Below are 26,234 nucleotides of genomic sequence, written 5' to 3'. Positions count from 1 at the left end.
ATACAGTATTTAACTATGTAGACAATTGAACTGTATTTTGTACAGTATGTTTATATAATTTTAATATTGGACTAAATATTGTGAACTAATACTAATAATTGACAAATTAATAGCATTTACAATTGCTTATTTATTGAAATAGGATTTCCAATAATCTCCAAAGACTTAATTAGGAATTTTAAATCAGTTTACATCAAGACAAATTTAAATATTTTTCATGACCTTTTCGTGAAGTATCATATGCAGAAAAATGTATTTAGGGAATTACTACATGTGTATTAATAGTTTGAATAACAACTGTTCAACAGCTCTTAAGCCAAAATAACCCGAGGATGGTACACTCTGAAAGACCTATATTAGCGTCATTTAAAGGTTTTATAATGATTACATTGATAATGAATACTCAAAACACTTAGTGAAAAACAACTGGTGAGTAATCTTAAACTCTAATATATTTGCGGTTTTGTTATTATCCAGTACTTGTAAAATAAATTTTAAAATCTCTAGATGTGTCTTTAAATGTATGATAAGCAACGAGATTTCATTATATTTCGTTTCAGAACGTATTACTCTTTAATTATAAAAATAAAAAAGTTCATTTTTTATTCAGTCTCAAAAGTCCCAAATCATACACAGTTTGTCACGCTTGTTTCGAGTTTATTCAAATCGTGATTTTCGATTTCTGTAATTTAAGTGGCAATACAGTTTAGTTTCATGCCATCTTTGTAGTATAGAACATATTGGTATAACATACAAACCCAGTGAATAATTTTTTTTAAATGTGTGCTGTTTAAAGGTGTCGTGGCATAACTGTATGTACAGTATCTTCAATAATTAGACGAGATATTGTATGCACGGTTTGGTATGCAAAAAAAGCGCAATACAAGTGCAAACTATCACTGTTGCTGTTATATTATCATGTTTTTCCAAAAGATAATTATATTTCTATAAATTTCTGTTTGTGGAAATAAACCGTTCTCGAAGTAAAACCTATGGGGGAAGAAGTATTTTAACAACAGAAGAGTCCTTCCATCTGGCTGCAGCGGAGTTAGGTAATTTCCTGTCCCTTGGAGGAAAAACTGAAGAGGTCTGTATAGTTTCGTCCAGGTTTGCAAAAATTAGGTTGGCTTGTACCGAGATTCTCTCGAGTTTAATTATAAGCAGCGCTTTCAAAAATCAGTTAACTATACATCAATATACAGTAAATCTGGCTGTAAAACGGGGTTTATAAATAACGCAGAATAAATTAACGTTTCTCTCGTTTCGCCAAAGGGGGAAGTTACAGTACTGTATGTCTGACTTAATGTCGTATGGGACGTGCGATAACGATCCATATTCTAATTATTAAAAAGTATTATTAAAAAACATTATGTGCTACACAATGAAAGTGAATGGTTTTGCATAACAACTTTATATGATGGTATATGTTATTTCCCTTTACAGTACCTGCATGTAATCACAACTATAAAAAATAAGGATACCTTGTTAAATGTAGTATTTCAAGGAGGTAAAATTCAGACTGGGGACATTGATTCAAAAATATTAGGCAATGGGCACAGAAGAATTATCTGACAAGTTCTTAAATTATACGCTGAATCTCATTATGAAGACACATTATTTCACAATACAGTAATTGCCGATCTTTAAATGCATTCTACAGCAACATTAAATGTACTGTATACAGTTAGTTCAGTACCAGTACGCTATTTCAAATAAAGCAATTTTGATTAGGTATGTGGTTGGGGTGCTGGCACACAGTGGCTGCTTTGTGTCACCCTCGTGGGTGCTACGCTTTTCTGGTGGATGTGCTTTGAAATCGTTTACTATCAGTAAGGTAAAACAAATAATATATCTCTGTTACTACCCTGCTACTGTGAAAATTGATTAAGTCTCTTTGCCATTTTTCCTTATTACTAATAATATTAGGCTTGAATCCTTCTTACACTATTTGCAGAAGACAGGATTTGCAGAAGACATATGTTTAAGTTAAAATCCTCACGTTTTGCAGTTCCTAAATCATTAAAGCAAAATACAGTATGTTTTAAATGTACAATTACATACTATATGGCAACATTTTCCACCAGTACCAAGTAAATTTTGAATCTAAATATAAAATTGGAGTTTTATAGTGATATACATCAGATTTCATACAATGTTAAATAACTATGTAAAGACAATGTGTTGAAAACATCAGGTATGAAAGGAGAATGCCAGTAATATAGAGAACTTTAAAGCAATTAGCCCTTTTATTATAGAGTCCATTAAAACTTTTACACTAGAAAAGCTTAACTGAGATAGAGGTCTAACTGCAGGAACTGACCAGAAAAATATCTCCCACAGAAGTGCACTGAATGATCTAAAAAAATATAAATATCTAAATATTATAATATTGTGCAACAGAGCTAAGGCTTCATTTTTAACTTCATTATTAGTGGGTTCCCTTGAAATGTAAAGGCCTTCCTTGTCGGTGGTATTATCCACAGAGCTCAATACAGTATGTGTGTAGAGGGGAGTAACTGGAACCTTGTCAGAATATGTTTTCATTTCCAATTACAAATGTCCTAGCTGGCATTAGGAAGTCCAGGAAACAGGGAAAAGGTTGATACATCAGCTCAGGATTTGGTCAGTCTGTAATCTCTCGTAAAAGCACATAACCCTTTTGCATCTCACCAAGTCCTTCACTTTCCATTACAAGAAACCACAACATTAAAAATAAGTTCTCCATTTCCTTTAGCTCAGTCTTCAGATGCTACAATTGTGTATACATCAATTATAATGCCCAGTTTGTCAGTCTTCTATTGCAAATCCTTAATCATGGTAAATGTACACTCTCAGTGTGGTTATAAAGGTCACCATGAATGATTTGACAGTGATAAAGCAGGCAATGAAATACTAGCCTAAGGTAATGATTGACCACAATTTTATTGCTACTGTGAAAAGTATAATTTTTAAGAATAGTTTCATTTAGGTAAAAATGAGGATAAGGGCCTTTCATGCACAGTGTTCTCTATTTCATTTCATTTGTTGTGCATATCTCTTCCTCTAGATATACTGTGAATGCCTATTTTGTTAATAATCTTAGATGCAGCAATCTTAACATCCCTGCAGCAGAAAATGTACAAATGATACAAATGGACTTTCAGATTTATTAAAATTGGACCAAAAAAATAATAATTTGATACAATTTTCATGAAATTGCAAATATCTGACATTAAGAGAAAATCCATACAGTTCATCTGAAGAAAGATGAGGCTTTCTCACCCATCCCACTTACAGTATAAAGAAAAAGTCATTAAATCATGCATGAAACAATTATGCAGAGTAAACGCAACTATGCTTAAAATATTGATCCCTTTTAGATTATGAGACATTAATGAAGTTCTTCAGGCCCCAGATACCTTGACTTCATTCTGCTACAGATAGTGTCTTAATTTGTGAAACAGTTCCTGGCAAACTGTACATACTCCAGAAAAACCGAACTTCACACTGAAATGACAACCTATTTTTTCCTTAGCATTTTTTTTAAAAAACCTTTTCAGCTGGTGACAAAAATGTACTCTGTTATCAGAAAACAAAAAGTAGCTACCTTTCAAAATGTCAGTTCATTCCTTCTCTTTCAATATAAGGTGTTGGTTCTTAGCAATTTACTGAATGCCATTTTTGCCCCCAAGCCCAACTCTTAAGATTTCTTCTGCAATTCTTATATTGTGGTTCACATCTGATTTCACTTATACAGAGTCTTCCCATACATCTCTTGTTTCTTTATTTGTGTATCCTTTGTTATACACAGTTACAGGCAACTCTAATAAAAATACCGAATCCGAATTATCCTTCAAGCGGAATGTATATGGTTTCTGTTTTTTGCTTTTATCATATCATTTTATCATTATCATTTGGAATGTCATTGTTGTTTGTCTAGGTCTACACATTAGCCAAGAACAAAGCAGTTGTTTTGTTTTTTTGTGGGGGTGGCACGGTGGTGCATTGGTTAGCATAGCTACCTCGCAGCACTCTGGCCCTGGGTATAATTCCAGAGGTGGGGTAGTATCAATTTTCTCCTACATTCCAAAAACATACTGGTACATTAATTAGCTTCTGGGAAAACTGGTGTTGTTGAGGGTGCATGTGTCTGTATGTGCCCTGTGATGGACTGGCACCCAGTCCAAGCTATACACCACCTTGTGCCCTTTGCTTACCGGGATAGGCTCTGGCTCCCCTGTGACCCTAAATTTGATGTACTGCAAACATCTGTTCATGTTTTTGAATCTTGCCTTAAACAATATACAAAATAAACATTTTTACAATATTTTTTTTCTTTCATTGCAGATGTAACAAATATTATACATTTAAATTATAATGAAACAAATCAGTTTTGGCATGTTATTTTCCTAAGATCACACTTCATCAATTTAAGCATCTTTGAAAAATACACCTTATCTTAAAACAATTTGTTAAGCAAAATTTGCATTAAATACTGTATGCAGTATAGCAACTGAATCTGTGGTACTAGTAGGCAAATACAGATTGAAAACAAGTTGAGAGACCCCTGTTCGGATGGACATTTAAAATCAAGTCAAAACATTAAGCCACACTTTCTGCATTGAAATGGGGGCAATCAGGGGTCTCGATCAGTGACTCTGGGTATCTTTCAAAAGCCAACCTTATCTCTGCTGTTTTGGTTATGAAGTAGTTAGGAAAAATGCAAAGCAAGTTCCAAAATGATCTCTCTAAAAAATCAGGTACAGCTATCCTCAGCTAAAAGGCAAGTCACAACTTCAGTCACCATGGCAACATGCCCACATATTTCAGCACTGTTCTTTGGATTACTGTACACTGTTGATTCCAGTTGGTCTCCAGCTACATCTGTTGGCACCTTGGAATCAGCCTCCAAAACCATTTCTGATGTTCTCTTTTCTCCAGCTCTGAAAAGGCTCTTGACCGTTCACAAATTTGTTGTAGAACTGCAAGTTCAATCAAAATGCAGATGTATTTTAAGACGAAGAACTGGAGAACAAAAGGTACATTTTTACACAAAGGGATGTGGGTGTCTGGAACGAGATGCTCAACAACAAAATGAATACTAAAACCTAGATTGACCAAATGGCTTCCACTCATTTGTCAATTCATTCATTTGTTCTTTTGCACTTCTTGCAGAAATTAATGAGAGCATATTTACAGCTGGTAAGTCAAACTGCTGACAAAAAGGGTCACAATTTAAAGGTTAGGGGATTCAAAACCCTGCCTCACTCTGCAGACCTTTTTACTTTCACACTTTAATTCCCTACTCTAAATTCCAGCTGGCCTCACACCACATCTCTAATGGATATAAATATGTAATCTTTGGAAAGACTAAAACAATTTTGGCTGTTATTGTATTCTTCTAAATAGTACAATAGATGAAACAAAAGTCCACAACTTTTCTAAACTGAAAAGGAGTTCGGTTAAACAATAGTGTGTTTCCTGCTGAATTTGGGATATCTCTGTCATTCCACATTAATCCACTTACCAGGTGAATTAAGTCAACTACTAGGAATGGAATATCACTTATCTCTTGGCTTGACTTCTTTTAAAAAAGATTATACCAGAATCATTTCAGTTCTGTTTAGACACTAGTGTAATTTTTAAAGTTCTGTCAGCAGAAAATGTTGCTCTTGGACTAAAGGTAAAAAAATGTTTCCCTTGAGGGTGGCCAACTGTGTCCATCTCGCCATTATAATGCCCAGTGGTGTGTAGAAATCTTTGACAGGACATGAATTCAAGAGACTGCCTCATGTCATACCTTCAATACTTTTAAAACTTGCACATACAATATCACTTAAAGGAAGCTGACAATATCTAGATCATTTTCTATGCTATGTTTCCTTTCCAGTACCATTGCAATACGAATGTCATATTTGATTAATTTACATTCTTGTTGTCTGCAAGTGTTTATGGAACTGTAAGTGGTAGCATTGCATGATGAATTTATATTGTAACAGATTTGTTTCAGACGGTGGAGTCATGAAGTGAACTGTGAGTGTTATTATGAATCAACGGTATGTTACCCTAGGAAACAGGAGACAGTGCTTCATGTGGTTAGCACTTTACTGACAAGCTTTACCCCTGTTATCCATCAGCTTAAAACAGGTGTAGGGTTGACGTGGCAGTTCCCTAAGCGCTTTCTGTTAACAGTCACCACAAGGCTTCTGAACAAGCCCCACCCTTTTCTCCCACAATGCACCAATTACAATATATCATTGTGTCTTAGAACGTATCTGAGATGGCAAAGGCACAGCTATCCCAGCACAAATAAGATAGATAAGATCACATTGTTGGCCATATACAATTACTTGTATTAGAAATTTGTCTTTTATCGTATACCACAACTTGCTCTCCATGAGACACACAGACACAAAGACAGGGAGAGAAGTTTGGGGTCAGAGCGCAGGGTCAGCAATTTACATGGCATCCCTGGAGCAGTTTGGGTTAAGGACCTTGCTCAGGGGCCCAACGGAGTAGGAATCCTCTGCCGGATAAAAATCATCATCATCATCCTTAAGCACATAGCCTAAAGTATGTCAGCTGAGAACAAATTCTCTTTTACACAGACATTCTGCACAAGAGACTCACGCATCATTGTGACAGAAAAAGAAGCAGTGAAAAAAAAGCAGTCAGTAGAATGTGAATAACATAATCGGGCACGGTAGTGTTAACAAGTGCCAGCATCAGGCAAAGATTTAATTGTACAATTGAAAATGTTCCCAGCTAGAAAGGTGGATTGTTTCAGCTCACTCTGCAGACTGTAAGGTCACTGTCAGTGGCAAATTGATATGTGCCCAAAACTTTTCAAAAATCAGAAGTTTCTCTTGGCTCAATTTGATAAAAGTACTACGTCTTAAATTATAAAATCGTACAATGACAACGCATTACAAATGTCAGGAAGGTGGTTCCCCAATTAAAGATCTATAAACTAACTTCAACCAGTGATTTAATAAAGTGGGCTAACCAGTCAAATAATAAAGGATACAATGATAAGCAACAATTTATTGTATGTCCTACAATAACGTGGTATGTTTTCGCATTAAGTCTGTCACAAAACTTAATATGTCTACTAAAAATAGTTTCTGGAAATATGTCTCATAGCTTCTAATTGTGTAATTCCAAATAAATGGTTCTTTTGGTCCACCAAAGTAAAACCAGACTAATATATATATATAAAATGTATTTCAATATCTTAGTACATATTAAAAATACAGAGAGTTAACAGTAGACATGACAAGATTAAGTAAAAGTATTGTTATAGCTTGGTAAAGGGAAATGTTCTGAAACTTTCCCATAGCTCTCAAAGCTAAAGCTGAAAGTTATTTTTAAAAATGTTCTAATTTTTGTGCCATTATGTGGCAACACTGTTCCTGGATTTCAGAAAGTCATTTTGTAACACGGTGTCAGTCAAAGCAAATGTTCATTTATATGCAATAAGTAACTGAACAGCTGATAATTACAGATGTCATAAACCATACCTCATCCACATAAAAAAAAAATTCTTGTGTTGCTGTTTTCAATTCATTTCAGCGAGAAATTATCCTTTTAAATTTACCTTTTGCTGGCAAGCTGTAGTCTCAAATTTTTGTGAATTTGACAACTATACAGAAATGAATAATAGAATTATTTTCACAAATAGACAAAAACACTATTACAATACAGAATCATGCAAACAACACAGAAACAGCTAAAGGCAAATGCCACTACAAACTCTCCTGATGACGCAGACAAATTAAAGGAAAATAAACGCAATGATAATACAGGTGGCACATCTTTACACAAAGGGTTGTTAGAGTTTAGAACAGGCTACTCAACCATGCTGTTTAAGCCAATACCTTGGCTGCTTCCAAGAAACAGCTAGGTGAGATGCATGGATTAGCTAATAACTACCAGACAGTCTAGATCGAAAAGTCTCGTTTTGTTGTTTACTTTTCTTATGTTCAACTTAATCACAGACCTTGCATTCTGATGTAGAATGATCCACATATTTACAGCAACATGTTAAATCTAGTCATGTTCCACAGTCATATACTGCTTGTGTCATTTGTGAATTGAAAAGCACAAAGCATTTTGGGTTCCATTATTTTAATAAAATCAACAGTTCAGATGTCAAATCATAATTCACTACTAATCAATTATCTATCAAAGCATTCAGTAAAACATGAAGCCCAACATTAAAAACACATAAATATACTGTATACTAAACTGTAAGTCATTTTATAGAACTCTTCTTAAAAAGTTGTTTTTCATATTATTAAAACTTAAAAGCTATTTTTTTTTATTTTGAAATACTTATAAGTTGTATTTACAGCTAAATCAACATTGATAAGATACTAATAAAACCAGTTCTATAAAATCAAAACTAAGTATTAGATAAAATACATACTTTGGTTTTTAAACAAACTCCTTTACACTGTTTTATTGCTTAGTATCTGTTGTAAGATGTGTGCTTTGTTAAGGTTTTCTAAGGTTTTTCTTCAGCAATAAAGGCAATAGCACTTTAACAATGCAGTAATCCTCAGAGTCATAAAGTACCACCACAGGAATAAAATGCATCTCCTGTACAACTGCAAGCACTATGCTTTCTTAACCGTGACATTTATTCTTAATTTACTAAGCACTTACAGTATTCAAACTAGCAGATGAATTAACAAATTTAAAAGATGAGGTGTGAATACAATGAGCTCACTTATTTCTGCGGTTCTTAAATGACTAATGGGTGAACAATAAAATTATGTTGTCCAATAATACACTTGGCTGACTAGGGAGGAAGATACCTTTAATATTTTAAAAAATTTTGAGAGTTTTGTGGTGTATGGTGTACTTACTATGGAAGTATTAACACAAACATATATGAATGAATCTGTAAAAAAAGCATTTCTAAGTGACAGCACCACACTGCAGCACACTTCTGGGGTACCCTGATGCTACTCTTAATAAAAAGGGACTGCATTCAAATTATAAGATAGACTGATTCATTAAATTCCATCAGTCTTAACCACTGAACTGTTACGTGTGGCATTCCATTACGGCATACAGCCATCCCAACTTAGTGACATAAGACTTCTAATAGAAGTATCTACACAATACATCAAGATAGCCTAAAATAATGGCTCAATGACATAACATCCTAAAAAAGGCTCTTAAATTGTATCTCGATAAATAAAATCCTATTCTACTGGAAGGAGTTTAACAGTAGGGTATATGATGCTTTCTAACCACAGATGCCTTTTGGTGAATTTCCAGAAGTAGGCATCTTAATGTACAGGATCATTCCTGACATATGAGAGTGCACTTAATGGTTAACTTAACAACAGTCACACTGCAGTTGTTATTAGCGTCTAAAATAGTACTGCAGTTTGGATGAAACAAATATTGAATTGTAGTCTGTAATGGTTTATTTATAGTTAATACACAAACTATTGAGTCAATTTACATACAACAGTTAACTTTTTCAGGTATCCTTGTAACTGTAAGTCAATAAAACATTGTTTCCCAGTTACTGTATGTTGATATACTCTTCAAGTTATTACCATACTAAACGCATAACGAGGGCTGTGTGATAATCAGCAACTGTAACTGTTAACTTACCTCTGTTAATAATTAACAGTCCTGTAACTTGTACGACTCAGCTGCATTCTGCAGAAACATGATCTCAGAAAACCTAAAATGACAATTTAAAAGCACAGAGCTAACTATTCTAAAACAGACTGCTAGAATGAACAGCTGTTATTCTCAAATGCCTTCAGTTTGTTATTGTCAATTTGCTTGTCAATTCATTTACGTCACTTAAATCTCTGGTAAGAAAGAATATAATATAGTACTAGAAAAATGTTATTCTCACCTTATCATGTTAATGTTTAGAATATGCAAGCAGAAAAAATATTTTTTTCCTCTTCTGAATATTTTCAGGACTAAATATTTTCAAAAATGAAAAAGTGGAATATTGACCAGCACATTTCCAGTTTTATAAAAGGCAATAGTGTTTTAACATATGCAAGTGTAAATGTTTGTAAACCAATATATCTATTTTGCATTTTCTTAGCTTTCAGTAGAGATGCAAAAACATTTGTAAATGTAGAGTTGCAGTTTTGTTTCATGGACATCACACTAATATCACTATTTCCCCTTTCTTTAAGTATTCTTAGTGTCATTTTGCAAAAATAAATGAACACCTTGCCAATATACAGTAAGTATATAAAGGTCTTCTTACCCGTTTGCAACACAACAGGTGTACAGGAATTTGAAATCTAGACGAAAACCTGCAATTCCAATTTACTCTGTGGCAAATGTCACTAATGCATGTAGTTCTGTTTCCAACACCGCGTTAACTATTAAACAGCTATCAGTAACACGAAATAGCTGAAACTCAAAGGGTCAATAACCTGGAATACTAGCTCCCCCTAGCCGGACAAAACAGTGCCTAAAACTTTAAAGCAGCCCTTAGCTGTAGGATACAGAAGCCAAGTAACTATTCCTGCATTGTACGATACGTGCTTACCCCGAAACTAAGACGAACGTTACAGTACATTCAACATAACTGACCCTACCAATATGCGAACTAGTCATTTCTGTGTCCAAAATCAAAACGTGTGACAACAGGCTAAACACCCAGTTTAAAATTCAGCTCTAATGTGCTGAATTCAACATGCTTCCGAATGCACCTCCGATTTAAACTGCAAAGTGTTTTTATTAGGTTACATGATGTCTAACATCATTTTTAACATCACGGATCAGAATGCGTCACTTTACAATTGCTCCACAGTTTCTGGGGAGCTCCAAGAGCAGAAAATGTATAACGTTCAAGACGATATATGATTCCCAAAAAGTCGAACGAGCGCTGGATTCCAGGCTAGGTGCTGTAGTACAGTAAGCCAAGATTGACAAAATGCACGATGAACACCAAATGAGCGAATCCTCGACAAAAAACGCATAGGATCTGCGACGAGACTAAGCGCAATTCTACACTGAAATATTTTCTCATTTAAAGTAATTTTGATAATGTCCAAAATCCAAAAGGTTACAGTAGTTAAAGGATCAAAACACAAAATAACACCCAAGGCTCTTCTATTGCACACATACTGTAAGAAACGAAAGGCTATTTTCCCAGACTTAACAATATTTTCGCTTATACTAATAGAAGACGTCAACTATTCTTATGAACGTGAGCTTTTCGGAAGACAGATTCGTTGTCAGAATTCCTCATTTCTATTCGCGAACTCTAGTGAAAACAATACAGGTTTCTATAAACAACCGCTCAGCTGTAGGTTGTTTTTTTAAGGGTAAGTAGGCGTATAGTGCAGCATAACGGGAAATATAACAAATATTTTCCCAAAAGTGTTTAAAAAATCATGTCAAGCACATTACGTCTAGAAATAGCTACAGTGTGGGGAACAGGAGCTACCTCTAATGTATTATTTAAAACAACCAGGACAGTAGTCCCAGATTTGCTACGGTTAACGAAGAGAATTTCCATGAAGCATATAGAATCACTGCAAATGGAGCTGAAAACTGAGCTTATTTCCGTGTTATTGCGTTATGTCACTTGCTTTGTTTCTTTGTATGTTTTGCGCCGTTACTCCCTGCAAGGTATTCATTGAATAAAAAGGCTGCATTTTCTTGTTTCTTGCTACACCTTCCTACCACCCCTTCACGTTCACAACGAATGGTTTTCGACCGAAAGGGGGGTAAGTTCGAATGCAAACATCTGTCGATGCGTTCCCCTGTAGTTGGAAATGCTCCGGTCGGACCGGAGACAAGTTCTAACGGGACCACATACGCAAACCGTCCCTGACCGCTATTTTGTCATCATGATCACAACAGCAGCAGCAAGAGCAAAGCACCTCAGCAACAGGCCAGGGGGATGGAAACCGCTCACTGACTGCATCAACATTTATTCAGCACGTTTGAGGGAGAGGTATTGGAGAAATAAAAAATACCTACCTTCCTTAGTGCACTAAAGCTTCGGTTGATCCGCACAGTCTACGGCAACTCAATTTGTCGTTTCAGAGGAATATTATAGAAAATATGTTGAAAGCTGAGAGACGGAAACAGGAACTGGAGAGGTTGTTGCCTGGCCAGTCGCTGCTGCCTAGCTGCCGAGGAGACTGAAATTGGCAAGAGGCTGCAGTGCGCATGCTAGTGTCAGATTGCTGTATTACAGCTATACTGACAGGATCCTCCACGGTACAGGCAGCGGGCTCTATCTCGTGTTACTCAAGCGCCTGCTGCCAGTATTATGTCAGGGATTCCAGCGCCATCAGCCTGGACGGCACATCCTACAGAATGCAACGCCAGGTCAAGACAATGCATTGCACTTATCAGTTGTTCGGAACTGTTACTTGTACTGTACGTGTAAAGAGCCGGCAAAGAAGTACTGTAGTTGTCTAAATTAATTCGAAGGGCGGAGAATACATGTCACAGCATCGAAATTTCAAGTCAAACTACAATTCACCTTTTAGATTGCTTTAAGGCAGAAGTGGCATTTTATACACAAAACAACGAAAATGAAAGTCCTGCTTTTGAGCTTAAGGCTTTTGCTTCTTTCATATCGTATATTATTCACCAATGTCATATTCACCAATTCATTTAGTATGCAGAATAATTAAAAAAATAGTTTAAATATTACAGATTTGTCTGATGTTCCTCATATGGAGAATTAATACATTTATAAATTTGCCCAGAGAATTATCCATAAGTAGTCATCATACCTTACCATTTTCCTATTATATCTTCTTATAAAACTCTACAAAATTAAGTAATTATGGAAAACAGTTTCATTTTATTAGCGGTATTATTATCATTGTACTAGTAGCTGTACTATGTTTGAATTTGTTTAAAATGTAATTCCTAAATCATCATAATTTTTCTTGTTTGTTTTGAAGTCTACGAAATATTGATACCAAAGGAAGACCTTCAGAATTTTTACAGTTGCTAGGTATTTCCAGTTTGATTGTAGCCAGTGGGCCAGTGAGGAAATACTGTATTCTGCCCAAACTCATGTTCTTTCCAACTTTTTTATTTGAAGGACAAATGTGTTACAACTGGCATTACTTATTAAAAGTAATCACAAGGTTGCTCAATGCGGCTCTAGTCCAAATCATTAGTCCTTTTGTGGCATTTCCAAAGAATACACTTAAAACACAAACTTTATCTGATCTGATTTCTTAATCAATGTCGTTTTACTCAATGATCAAGGCAATAATCAATGTAATTAATTGGATTAATTATACCCTTTGGTTTTTTCCACCATGCTATAATATTGTTCCCGGCTACTGTATTTTTCTTCTTTTCCTATATTATAACACATAAATCTTCCCATCAGGACCAGAGGAAAACTGCATTATATCCTGCATAAGAACATTTTGCTAAATTGCAGACAATAGTGTTCTCATTTTACAAGATTTCATCCCAATTAGAATCGCTCTTCTTTGATCCAACTTAAGTAGGACTGTTTGCTTGGTTTAATATTTGCTTCTTACTTCATGAATACAGACCATATCTTCATTTCCTTGGTACAAACTGGTGCATTTGGTGCATCATGTTCTTCTTTAATCTTTGAGTAATAATAATAATAATAATAATAATAATAATAATAATAATAATAATAATAATAATTGCTTCCACTTACATAGCGCTTTTCTGGACACCCCACTCAAAGCACTTTACAGATAATGGGGACTCCCCTCCACCACCACCGTGCAGCATCCACCTGGATGATGCGACGGCAGCCATAGTGCGCCAGAACGCTCACTACAAATCAGCTATCAGTGGGGAGGAGAGCAGAGTAATGAAGCAATAATGATGGGGATTATTAGGAGGCCATGATTGATAAGGGGAAATGGGAAATTTGCCCAGGACACCAGGGTTACACCCCTACTCTTTTCAAGAAATACCCAGGGATTTTTAATGACCACAGAGAGTCAGGACCTCCATTTTACATCTCATCCAAAGGACGGCACCTGTTTACAGTATAGTGTCCCCGTCACTATACTGGGGCATTAGGACCCACATGGACCGCAGGGTGAAAGCCCCCTGGTGGCCCCACTACCACCTCTTCCAGCAGCAACCTTAGTTTTTCCCAGGTCTACTATCCAGGTACTGACCAGGCTCACACCTGCTTAGCTTCAGTGGGTTGGCAGTTGTGAGTTGCAGAGTGATATCGCTGCTGGCAGTAGTATAGCAATCTGTAGTGCTACTGATGGGTGTTAACAGAGGGCCCCTGCCCTATGATTTCTGAGGACCTACGTTCCTTGTGTTTTAAGCTGTAGAATATTTAGAGGTGTATATATTCTCCTGATGAACAATTAGAGGTGGGAACCCTTGTTCTAAGAGGTTCAGTTAGTCAATTGTTATCCGTAATTCCTGTTCTACTTCTCTGACTGACACTGTACTATGTAGGTTTTAAAATATTTGCAATGTAATTCCTTTATATGATTTATAATTTGAATGAAGATTCCTGATGACTGAAATGAAGGCTGAAATGATGATAATCTTGCTTTAAACCTGCTTGTCACCTGGTCGCTCAGTCAGTTTGGCTCAAAAAAAAAAGAAACTCCAAAAGTTTCACAGCAGTCTTCAAATGCAAACAAAACTGGATTTATTGCCCTCAAAATAGGGATCACAAAAAACAACCCTCACAGAAGTACTCTCCACACCTTTCCTCCAAGGCACCCTCTCCATACTGAGCTCTCCCAGTCCCTTTTATAGCCCCTCCTCTTCTAAGGACCATCCTCTTAAAGGGACTCATCACATTTTCTTAACAGAGATAGGCAGTTTGACCAAAATAGACAACCAAAAAAAACTTATAAATTTTAACAGAGTCATGCAACCATGATATATTCACTTAAACAAAACAACTAACCTTACATCGGTTATTTATAGATGGCTCACCAGTAACCTTTCCCCTTAAGATCATTTGTGTGCTACTACAAACAGGAAAGGTGACTGGTGGCCATCTTGATCAACACAATACAATATTCCAACGGGGAGAACACTGCAATGATTTTAGGGAAACAACAAAAGGGTAAGTATCATTCACACTTCATTCGTATCACATGCACACTCTCAAACATACCAGAAGGGTAGAGGGAAATATTGGAGTATTTTACATTCAGTAAAAGAAAGAAAAAATAACAAGCACTCCATCACACTGCTACAGATTTAAAAGAGGTGGTTGCCAAGCCAACCCCAAACTCATATAAAACAAGCAGGCATCTGCATTCTTTTAACAAGTCAAGCTACCTTTCTTAAAATCATCATGCTAATACTGTGCATCTCTACCTCTTTATTTAATGTACTGTATGTGGTTAAGCAACTGGTAATTTATCATTTAAATTTGCTTTGTTGGAAAGACACTGTAATGGTTTCATTTCTAACAGAAAGGTGTTAAAGCAAGACCCTAAGGCTGAATCACTGGGAAGCAAGAGGTCGAACACTGCTCTGATACATCCTAGGTATTTTACAGAAAAACAGGCAAAATCATTTTCTGGAAGAATATAGGAAGAAATAAAATGAATAGTGGGTTTTCTATTTCCCCAACCACAGTAGCCACTACCAATCTTTTCTCAGCAAAAAAAAAACATTGTCAGTAGTTCCAAAGATTTGCTGTTTATTTAAGGCCTTGCATTTATACAGTGTCTTTTATCTCAAGGGATCCCACTACATCCATCACCTGTGCAGCACTCACCTGGGTGATTCACAGCAACCATTGCAAACAAATGTATATTTTCTGACATAGTGTAAGAAATGTTACTGTTGTCAGTAACTGAAGGAAAAGTCTTCAATATTCTCACATCCTTAAGAATATTTTGTCAGTATCTGAATCTGGTTTAATGATAATAGTCTATAGATCAAATGATTATGGTACTGTTGTAAAAGGTGGAAATTTACAGTATAGTTGTGATTTTAAGTCACTTTTCCCTTGCTTTAAAAAATGTATTTCTGTATACATAATCATAACCTGCTGTTCAGTACAAATATATATATATTTAGTACTGTAATGGTAGTTAATTGTGTGTGTGTTGAAAAAGTTTAAATTTTCAACTATTTTGTTTTGGGATAAGTTAATCTTGATAGATATTATACAAAAACATATCCTTTTGGCTCTTTCGATGGTTCTAGAGGAACAAATGTTGCTTGTGATTAGAGATGAGATAATGTCCTTTGATTTGTAAATGTGATGGGTTAGCCACATTTAATATTGGCTAGTCATGTATAATTTATCATGAGATGTTGTAATGAATTTATGAATATACTGATCAAAGTATATTAATGGTTGTTAAATGACAAAATTAGGTCTTCTCTCCCAAACTAAGTTGTTATTAATAACAGGCAAAGTTGTTATAATAGTAGAATAGACTAGTTGAGGTTTTGAATAAATTGTTGACACTTACCTGTATCACAAACATATGTTGTAACTCCTGATTGTGTGTAATATTTTACACAGCAGTGCATATGCTTGAAGCTGTTAAAAAACCGGTTAACTGAGATATCAAATCAATCAGTCTCCATGGAAACGGTTCTACATGTGACTCCATCCATGAAACTAAGCCCTGGTCTACAACAACAATTGTGAATTTAAACACAGAATTTTCCACCAGACTGTCTAATGGTAAGAGTATTTACAGTAGATTCCAATGTGCAATCCAGGTTCCGGTAAAATATCTTTGATTAATACACTGTATTGCAAAGTTTGGAAATCCAAAATATTAAAATAGAATAATTCTGCATTGTATAGAATTTGAATATGACTGGAATGTGAAAGGGGATATACAGTATCTCACATATGGCAAAAAGTTCAAACAGTATTTCGCTTTCAAGCATAATTAACGGCATATAGTAGTTCATTTTTGAATATTGTTATTATTATTAATATTATGATTTTTTTTTATTTAGAACTGGTGATTTTTCTCCTTTTATGCACTAAAAATTGGCTAGCTGTCCAGTAGTTTTACTTACAACTTCTGCCCCCCTAAAGATAATGAAAACCATGCATCCTCAATCAGCAGGCTGTCAGCTTCATTTCCTGCTGCTTTACTGGCAGGCGAACAGAGCCTAGATAAACTAAGATACAGATAAACCCTTAGTGGTTGTGCTAGTTCCTGCTGTTAACCTACCAGTAGGGGTCACAAGTGAGTGATGCTGTAAGCCAGAGAACCCACAGACTGCAGCTCACACGCCCCCAGTACCTCAAAGAGCTGTGCAGCATGACTGAACTCCCACTTTAAGCAGAAGCTTTAACTTTAGAAGGAGCCCCTGAGATAAGATTATTCATTATGAAAGCAGATTGGAATACAGAACTGTTCAGTTTACATAATAAAGCTGAGTTAAAAATTACCTGTAAAGTCTCAGATGCAGATTATCTGTCGTATACATAACAAGTATAGCATCATTTTACCTGAAAAAAATAACTTCACAACAAGTCAGTCAGTTAAAAAATATACACTACAACATACCGTATCTTGTTTAAACACAAGAGATATCACACTCTGTGATAATGCCAGGTGATGACCATTGTAATTCCTTGTAAAAAGTGAAACTCCAGAATTCATGTGGAAATGATGCAAAAGGACAAAATATGTCAATATGTAGTTTATTTCTAATGTATAGATTACTCATAGGCATTGTGTAACAATGATAATTTCTAACAATAAGGAATACTATCGTACAAATTGATCCATTTTCTAACTACTTTACCCAGAACAGACTCATGGGGAATGTTGGATCCTAACCTGGCAAACATCAGGTGCAAGGCAGAATAAACCCTGGAAAGGATACCACTCCATCGCAAGGCATACACAAACCCTCACACCAGAGCCAGTTTTTCCTAAAAGTCAGTTTACCTACAGTACAAGTATGTCTTAGGGATTGTAGGAAGAAACCAGAGCACACAGAGGAAACACAGACAAACACAAGGAGGACATAAAAGCTCCATGCAGATAAGACCCCAGGAATTGAACCCAAGGCCCCAGTGCTGCGAGGCAGTAATAATTGGACCACCAATCCACCCCCTCCACAATTCAACAAGTTAAAATTTCTGTGATAATAATCTCAATGAAAGGCAAATGGTCTGTCTTTTTCATTTAGTTTCTAGTGTCTTCTTGATCCAGAGACCTCATTCTGCCTTTTCATGAAGAATTCAAGGAACAATATGGCAGAGTACTTGTTCTTAACACTCAAAACCCTTTTCACAGAGAAGTGCCTCCAGTTTTCAGTTTTAAATGATTGATTTTCACTTGTGCTCAGGTACTTGTTTCAATGGTGATCCTGATATAGTCCTCTGGGTTCACTTTGCCAGTATACTGTATGTGAAAATATATAACATACAGTATATTGGTCTTTTGCATAAAATTGGTTCGTATATTTCTGGCACTTGGTCACTTCCAGGAACATTTAAAATCAACTGGGAACAGAGTTAGGTGGAAGAAGCACAATAACAGTCCCTTTTAATGATGACTTCTGATTGAGTCATATTCATTCTGACAACCCCTGTGCGTCTAGAGATAACATGGTCAGCATGGCTTGTTGCAGTATGTTTCAAAGACCAATTCAGAATAAAGGAACATCTGTCAAAGTCCGTGTTGCAAGACAGCTCAAAGAAGTTAAACATGCTCTGAAAAGAAAGGTACTGACATGAAATCCTACAATCAGTCCTATGACCTGGGGCAGTTTAAAAGGTGTCCAAGGAGGGGCTAGAGCTCTCCCCAAACTTTGGATTGGCTCCCCCAAATCTTCAAGCTCGGGGTATCTATTAATGTCTTGTCTTCCCACGCTGGACCCTTCTATTGGCCTCCTACCCAAATGCTAGGGTCTTGAAATGCCATTGAGTCTGACTAATCCTGTTGCAGTTGGATGAACCTTTAATTTGTTTAATAAGAAAGTCTCCCCCAGTTTGAGCTAATATTATCTCTGCTCTGCACATCTTGCATGGCAAATAATTTAAAGGGTAGATTGAGCTGTAAGGTTTCCTGAGCTGAATCCTGTTAAGCTTGCCCTGTGCTACACAAGGTGGTACCATCTTACCACTGGAAGTGTCTGCCTCTTCAGAACTTACACAACACTTGATTCTAATGTTTGCATTATGTATTTCATCTTTTCACATGGAATTCACAGTGCTGATTGTGTGGAAATAGAGACTTCAAATAGGAAATAATTCAGTAGGGACTGTTTGTTCATGGACATGTTTTTGTTTAAAATATGAACAAATATCAGAGAATTAAATGTTGAGACCCACAGAGAGAACAAGGTTGAAACATGTGCAGTGTTTACAAGTCTTGTTGTTATGCAAAATCAAACAACATTAGTAGAAGGATCACACATTTTTTCCACCAGGTTTAAAGAATTCTTAGTCCTGCTACATTTCTTCTCAGCTCACTACAGTCACCTTTGAAGAATCCTGCTGGAGGCTGCCTGTAGTGAGTTGTTTTAACAAGGTCTTTAATAGTTGTCAACATGCTCTGATTAGACTACATGGTAAAAAGAAAATATTGATATAAATAATATTTTTAGCATGGATCTTTAACAACCACGGAGTCACAGTGTCTTCTGATTTTCATTCCAGTTGAACTTTAAGTAACTTTGACTAATTTATATAATTAGTAAAAGCTAAAGGGTTTCCAAGAAATCTACTCTCAGACTTTTTAGAGCTGCAGGCACTCCAGAACCTCGATGGCAGATCCTTGAAACAAAGTGTTGTGGCCAATTAGATGTACAAAGGAGTAAATGGGAGCAGCATCTTTATTTCTCTGTCATACTGGTTATTTGCACAGAAAACATGGGGCCCTGCAAAGGTAACAGTGCCATCTACTGTCTGATCTATAATGCTTCCACAAGTGGAAATAAATATGTTTGACAATTTTGAAAAATGGCCTGTAGCCAAAGTACTGACCACAGGATTTGCTTTTTTTAGAAACCTTGTGTGTCTACTAACTTAATTGATAATTAATAACTTTAAAAATAAAAATAGGAAATGTTATGTTTATTTTGACTAATAAATTTAAATAATACACAGCATTGTACCAATAGCAATAGGCAATGATAATACACCACCTTTGTCCATATTGACAAGATTTAACAACCCAAACAAACCATTTGGAAGTAGTCTTTTGTCTTTTAATGATGTGCTAGAAGGTAACTTCTGCACCAGTGCAGAGATCTATATAATGCCAAGTTGTAGGAAGACATTAAACTGTTGCCTTGTGATGGTCTGCAATCCTATTCAGTTGGAGGGTAGGCCTGTGCTGTCTGTGCACCCTTGCACCCTGTGCTTCTGAAATAGGATCTTAGATGTTATGCCTCTCACCAGGATAAGTGGTTTATGGATAACATATTGATGTATGAATGAACAATTAGACATCCTGGAGAAATGTTGTTAAAATTGCTGTGGATTTTCCTGCTGATTATCACACTAAGAACATCATAATGCTCACCTATAAGGCTTTACATGGCTTGGCACCTCAATACCTGTCGCCCTACTCCCCACCTCGCAACCTCCGCTCTTCAAATTCTGCCCTCCTTACTGTCCCCCAAGCCCGTCTACATTGTTCTCCTGCTATGCCCCCAAGCTCTGGAACTCTTTGCCCAAGGATATTAGAGAGTCACCTTCTCTAAACTCCTTCAAATCTAGACTCAAAACCTTCTTCTTCAGAAAAGCCTTTACTTAACTGGTTCCATTCTTCACCCCTCTGCTCTTCTTAATACCACCTTCCACGGTCTCCTCTATTGTTATTGTTGTATTGTTGTAATTATAATTGTGTCCTATCTTGTGAAATCTTCTTAATTATTGTTGTAGTCTTCTTATTTATTGTTATTGTCATCCTGTAAAGCGCTTTGAGAAGCCACCTTTAAAGGCGCTATATAAAATAAAGTTTTTTATTATTATTATTATTATTATTATTATTATTATTATTGTACTGAATACAGGGAGACATGAAGGATTCCAGGTTCCATCCCTTGGAAGAGATCCTATCTATCTCTGCACTTTTCAGAGGGTTTAGTTGACTTTACTTTTTAAAAAGAATGGATTTTGCCAAGAAAGAGCCAGATAAGCACAAGATTGAATTTACTGAATCATAGGTTAATAAATATATTTGCTATCTGTATTGTTACATAAATGACACAAGAGGTATAAATGGCAGATTAAATAGCATTTGACTATCCCAAATCAAAATATTGAATAATAATTCTATAAATAAGAGTTCTTATAGGAGGGCATCTTCTTAATCTAATTGCAGATGTGCAGCACTACAGGCCTAAAAGAAGAATGTCATCTACTTATCCACTAACAACAGTTAAAAAAGCAACCTGATTTTACTTCTATCCCAGAGGAAATGTCTCCTATCCGAGTACTGACCAAGCCCAGCCTTGCTTAGTTTCTGAGATCTGATGTGATCAAGGTACAAGATGAAAACACTGCTATCAACTGGCAATTGATCAGAAGAAAAACAATTCAGTGTAAGCCAGTGATGATGCTACTAAAAATGCGACAAATCATATGCATATGAGGCCATTCTTATACAAGGCTTTCAAAGATGCAATGTAGTTACAGGTGATCTGTTATATATGCCTTGGAACTGTTCAATCACAGGAAAATCCATGTTATAATTTCAAATATCCTTTAGTCCAATATCCTAACTGATCTCAAGATGGGTCCTTTTGGGAGATGATGAGGTGTTGGGACAACTATTCACCACAAACTGCACTGACAGATGCCAAAAATGTATACTTGTTCACTGGAAATCTCAACTTCTGTAACCCAGTAGTGCAGAGAATGAACATCACAGTGAGCCCCTGGAAAACATATGGTGTCAGAAGATCACCAATATTGTTTGAAAAAGTATGAGTTCCTTCTATTAAATATATGTCTAGAATGGTCTTTCCCAGTTGATGAAAACAAAATTAAAGTCTGACAGTTTTGGGGTTTCTTATTCACCTGATTTCTTTTGGGGCCTAGTACAGTGAGCAGAAACAATAACATGGAAGAAGGAATGTATAGGCATTCAAATATGAATAAAAATAAATAAATAATAAAAAATATTAATGTATAGATGTGTAGATATATATTGGTAGGGGATGCCCTATGCAGTTTCCACCTCTGTCTTTTTTTTCCATTTCTGTCTTGCATGGTTTGTTTTTCCTTGGTTAAAAAAAAGAAAAGTCTTTTTCACAGTTTGACTGTAGGGAGAAAAAAGAGATCCATGCAGTTGCAGGATATTTCTGTCCCAGAACTCAGCCAGTGTAAGCCATATTGTCATTATCTGTGAGGATCAGAACAGGGATTCCCCTAAATATAGTTTTCAGATTCATAGTAATATGTGGTGTGAAAGTTTATATTACATAAAGGTTGCATTGCTGCTGGAGTTGTATTACCTCTTCAGTCATTTAATTGGCAAAGCTAGTAGAATACTATAATGGACAGAGCCAGGAGATCTACTTTAGCTCAGTGTTCTTAATCACAGAGGTTAACCTTTTTCTGATGGCCCTCCATATGCTAAACCACTGAGGACTTGAATAAAAAGCAACAGGAGCAACACACTACTTTGTCCCTCAAAGAGAAATCAGTACTGTAAGCTCATGTTTGCTTGGAAATAAATTGATTTTTAAGTCAGCCCTTTTCAATCCAGGTGTACAGTAACATACTCATTCAGGACTAATCAAATGACTGGAATTGCATACCGTACGTGTGTGTGTGGTAGAGATGGGGAGAGTTGGAGTGCATTTAGTGCAGTGAAAGTTGCTGCAACTAATAGTGTGTCACTATACTTGCAGTCTGCAGTGCAGATCTATAGTACATAGTGAAAATTGACATGACCCATCCAGTAATTCAATTTATGTCACCAGGGTAAATATGTTTATCTCCACACTCGGGTTCTTACATTTTCATTTCCCTTCTGAAGCCAAGACAAAAGCTTTTTCTCTGCTACCGAGTCATATTCTGTTTAATGTACTATACATAATCAAAAGGTGAGAAGGTTGAATCACATGCTCTAATTAATTGATAGTTGTTTTTCAATATTGGTACAATTCTGTATGTCTGGTCCTATGCCTAAATAAAATCAGCCAAACATTGTTACATTTGGTATTGGTATTGTTACATTTTTGAAGGTATTGTTACATTTTTTGGTGCATCTACTTTCCTTTCTGGTGTTTAATTGGAAAGGAGCATGCGTGTGAAATTTGACAGACAACTGCTGTAGCCAGGCTACTCATTCTCTTGCCCATTAAATGATAAATTAACTAATGACCATCTCCCCTGCTGATGGATTGCAACACCCCCAGTCTAGAGGTCATCTTCAAAATCCCCAAAGGTAGTGTCACTTCTCTGCGCATGTTAGAGTGGGGAAACATGATTGGTGATTGGTGTTTGCTAACAGATCAGGAAATCATGAATCTGAGGATGAAAGGGTCTGGTCTAGCTTACCATAGAGCCCATCCACAGTCCTTGAGCACCTTGGAATTTTCAGGGTCTCAAAATCATTTGGGTTCTTACATGCTACATTGAAATAAGGGATTAACTGCTGAAGTTAAACTGTGTAACAGCTTGAGGTATTCAAAGACTAGTCTTTGTCTTTTCTGGGCTTGGTATGACTTTATAGTGTTTTACCAGCAACAGATGTGATAGCACTGCTTCAGCTTGGTTTCTGAATTTTAAACTAGAATACCGCTATGAATCATAGTGGGCTTCTGAACACGTACAATGTAGTGCTAAAATAGTATAATTAAAAAGAATGTAGGAAGACTGGGATAATGCTTATTGTGGCTGTCATGCCTACAAAATGATATTTAATTTCTTCTTTCTGAAAGAGCAGATGGCAGAATGAAATGTGTAAATTATTGAAGCAGCTAAATTTAACAACTGATTATGATCAAAGGTCTAACTTGAGGGCAAAATCTGCAAACATGCTTTCTGTTTAGGCCTATTTTTCTTCAGCCTGTAGAAGAAGACATATCACGACAAATTAAAATTATATTAATGCTTTCCTGGCAAACTAAGGTTAAATACTGATCTCTATGTCTAAGACTGAAGAGCCTCAATCAAATGTTTGGAATTATGTTAATCTTATCCAATAACATTTTTTTTTATTAAGGTTTAATCAAATTCTGCATCTCAGGACCAGGGATACACAGATCTAGAAAAAGGCCATTGTCATGCTTATGGGCCTTAGGCAAACACCATTCTTATTGATATAAAAAGATTGTTACATGCATCCTTGCTGTGCTTAAAAGAATCCGCATTTCAGACAGATTAAAAGAGAAAGAACTTTTTTATTTACCAGAACAATGGAGACTGTGGCAGTACTTTCTAGAAGTATTTAAAATTCTGAATGTTACTGACAATGTGTCTAAAGGACTACTTTAGAAACAACAATTAAATTAGGACCAAGAGCCATGGATAGAAACCTGTGGAATGAATGTGCATTTTGGGCTGAAATAGTGAATAGCTTCTTTAAACAAACGTTTGTGGAGGTCTGTTTGAAAAGGGTCCAGCCATGTTGTTGAAAGTAATTTTCTGTCTTAAAGAAAAGTCTGAATAAGGATCATAGAATGATAAGCTGCTAGCTACCAAATGAACAACATGTGTGAAATACTTTCTTCCCATTTGTTACATTTTGTTGTGCTCCTTATGTCCTCATAGTAATACTATAAACAAGATGGGATTAGTAGAAAAAGCAAAAGAGGACATTCCTCAGTCTAAAATGTTAATTGGCTAAAGCAACATTTGCACAGAAAAGACGAATGGTATGGGATACCTGCATTCGTTTAAAGAAGTACTGTGGTTCATACAGTAAGTATGCACTGGATCTACCCTGAGATAGGGTAACCTGACAAGACCAGTACAACAGAACAGGAAAGGGCTTTAAGGACAGTCTACTGGATGTAATGTAATACAGCTACATGGGAGGCTTTGCTAGTCTTGGCACCTGAATTCCATTCCATTTCATGACTTTGATCCTTCTAGTAAGTCAAGTACAGAATCGACCCTTGATTGCTTAATTAGCCCAACTGTTGAACTTGAACTTGAACTTTATTGCCATATGTAACCGGTACTGGTACAATGGAATTCTTACTTACAGAAAGTCTATCGATTGTAAAACAAGTGTAAAAAACAAAACAAAGTGCAAACAGTGCATCAAGACAATGTACAAACAAACAATAGACAATGTGCAAGTAAACATGTAGACAGTTTGAATGTAAACAATACAGACGTGTAAACAATGACTGGAGATGTGCAATAGATAAGAAATCATAAAGAGGTAGATGGTGATGGTGTAGGTGTGGTCCGAGGGGGATGGCTAAATGTGTTCGCCAGTCTCACTGCTTGTGGATAGAAGCTATTGAAGAATCTAGTGGTAAGTGTCTGTATGCTCTTATATCTCTTGCCTGAGGGCAGTGGGGTGAAGAGCTCATGCCCGGGGTGGTGACTGTCCTCTGTGATGGCCAGAATTCTACCACGGCAGCGGTCCTCATAGAGCTGTTTAATCTCGGTGAGACCGCAGCCGATGATCTTCGTGGCCATATTGACCATTCTCTGCAGTGTCTTTCTTTTTCGCGAAGAGGTGTTGCCATACCACACGGTGATCCCGTTGGTGAGGACGCTCTCGATGGTGCAGCGGTAGAAGTTCACCAACACATGTATTGGCATCCCCCATCGCTTGAGGCACCTCAAGAAATAAAGGCGCTGCTGAGCCTTCTTCATGATAGAGTCAGTGTTCACAGTCCAGGTTAGATCTTTAGAGATGTGAATTCCCAAAAACCTAAAGCTGGTGACTGTTTCCACTTCCGTTCCATCAATACTGAGTGGGCTGTGAGTGTATGGCCTGTGTCTCCGAAAGTCCACTATTATCTCTTTCGTTTTCTTTATGTTCAAGTCCAGGTTATTGCTATGACACCACCTAAGCAGCTGTACAACTTCATCCCTGTAAGTGGACTCGTCATCATCACTGACTATTATAGTGGTGTCATCTGCAAACTTAATGATGTGGTTGTTGCTGTGTCTTGCTGTGCAGTCGTGAGTAAATAGGGAGTACAACCTTGGACTCAGACAGCAGCCTTGTGGGGTTCCAGTGCTCAGGGTGAGTGGTGTTGATGTTTTATTGCCTATCCGCACCACCTGTGGTCTCTCGATAAGAAAGTCCAGCAGCCAGTTGGAGACAGAGTTGCACAGACCTAATCCCCTGAGCTTTGTCACCAGTTGACTCTGTATGATGGAATTG

General features: G+C 36.5%; 1 protein-coding gene across 11 annotated transcripts in view; it reads right to left on the bottom strand.

Annotated features, from left to right (window-relative positions):
- LOC148653624 (alpha-(1,6)-fucosyltransferase) overlaps positions 1 to 12,141 on the bottom strand; it is a 409,984-nt gene extending 397,843 nt beyond the window's left edge. For 6 of the 11 annotated variants that reach the window (XM_088648867.1, XM_088648863.1, XM_088648864.1 and 3 more), the window contains exon 1: positions 11,965 to 12,141. The gene's annotated coding sequence lies outside the window, so the exon portion shown is untranslated. Of the gene's footprint in view, positions 1 to 9,612; positions 9,686 to 10,234; positions 10,648 to 11,964 lie in introns of those variants that run through there. The other 5 variants (XM_088648865.1, XM_088648870.1, XM_088648868.1 and 2 more) reach the window with 2 other exon arrangements.
- Between the last annotated feature and the right edge of the window lie 14,093 nt (positions 12,142 to 26,234).

Source organism: Lepisosteus platostomus, chromosome 10, assembly GCF_059453375.1.
Source record: "Lepisosteus platostomus isolate fLepPlt1 chromosome 10, fLepPlt1.hap1, whole genome shotgun sequence".
Classification (NCBI taxonomy): Eukaryota; Metazoa; Chordata; class Actinopteri; order Semionotiformes; family Lepisosteidae; genus Lepisosteus; species Lepisosteus platostomus.
The sequence above is the reverse complement of the archived record's forward strand: the minus strand, read 5'-3'. Positions and strand labels throughout refer to the sequence as shown.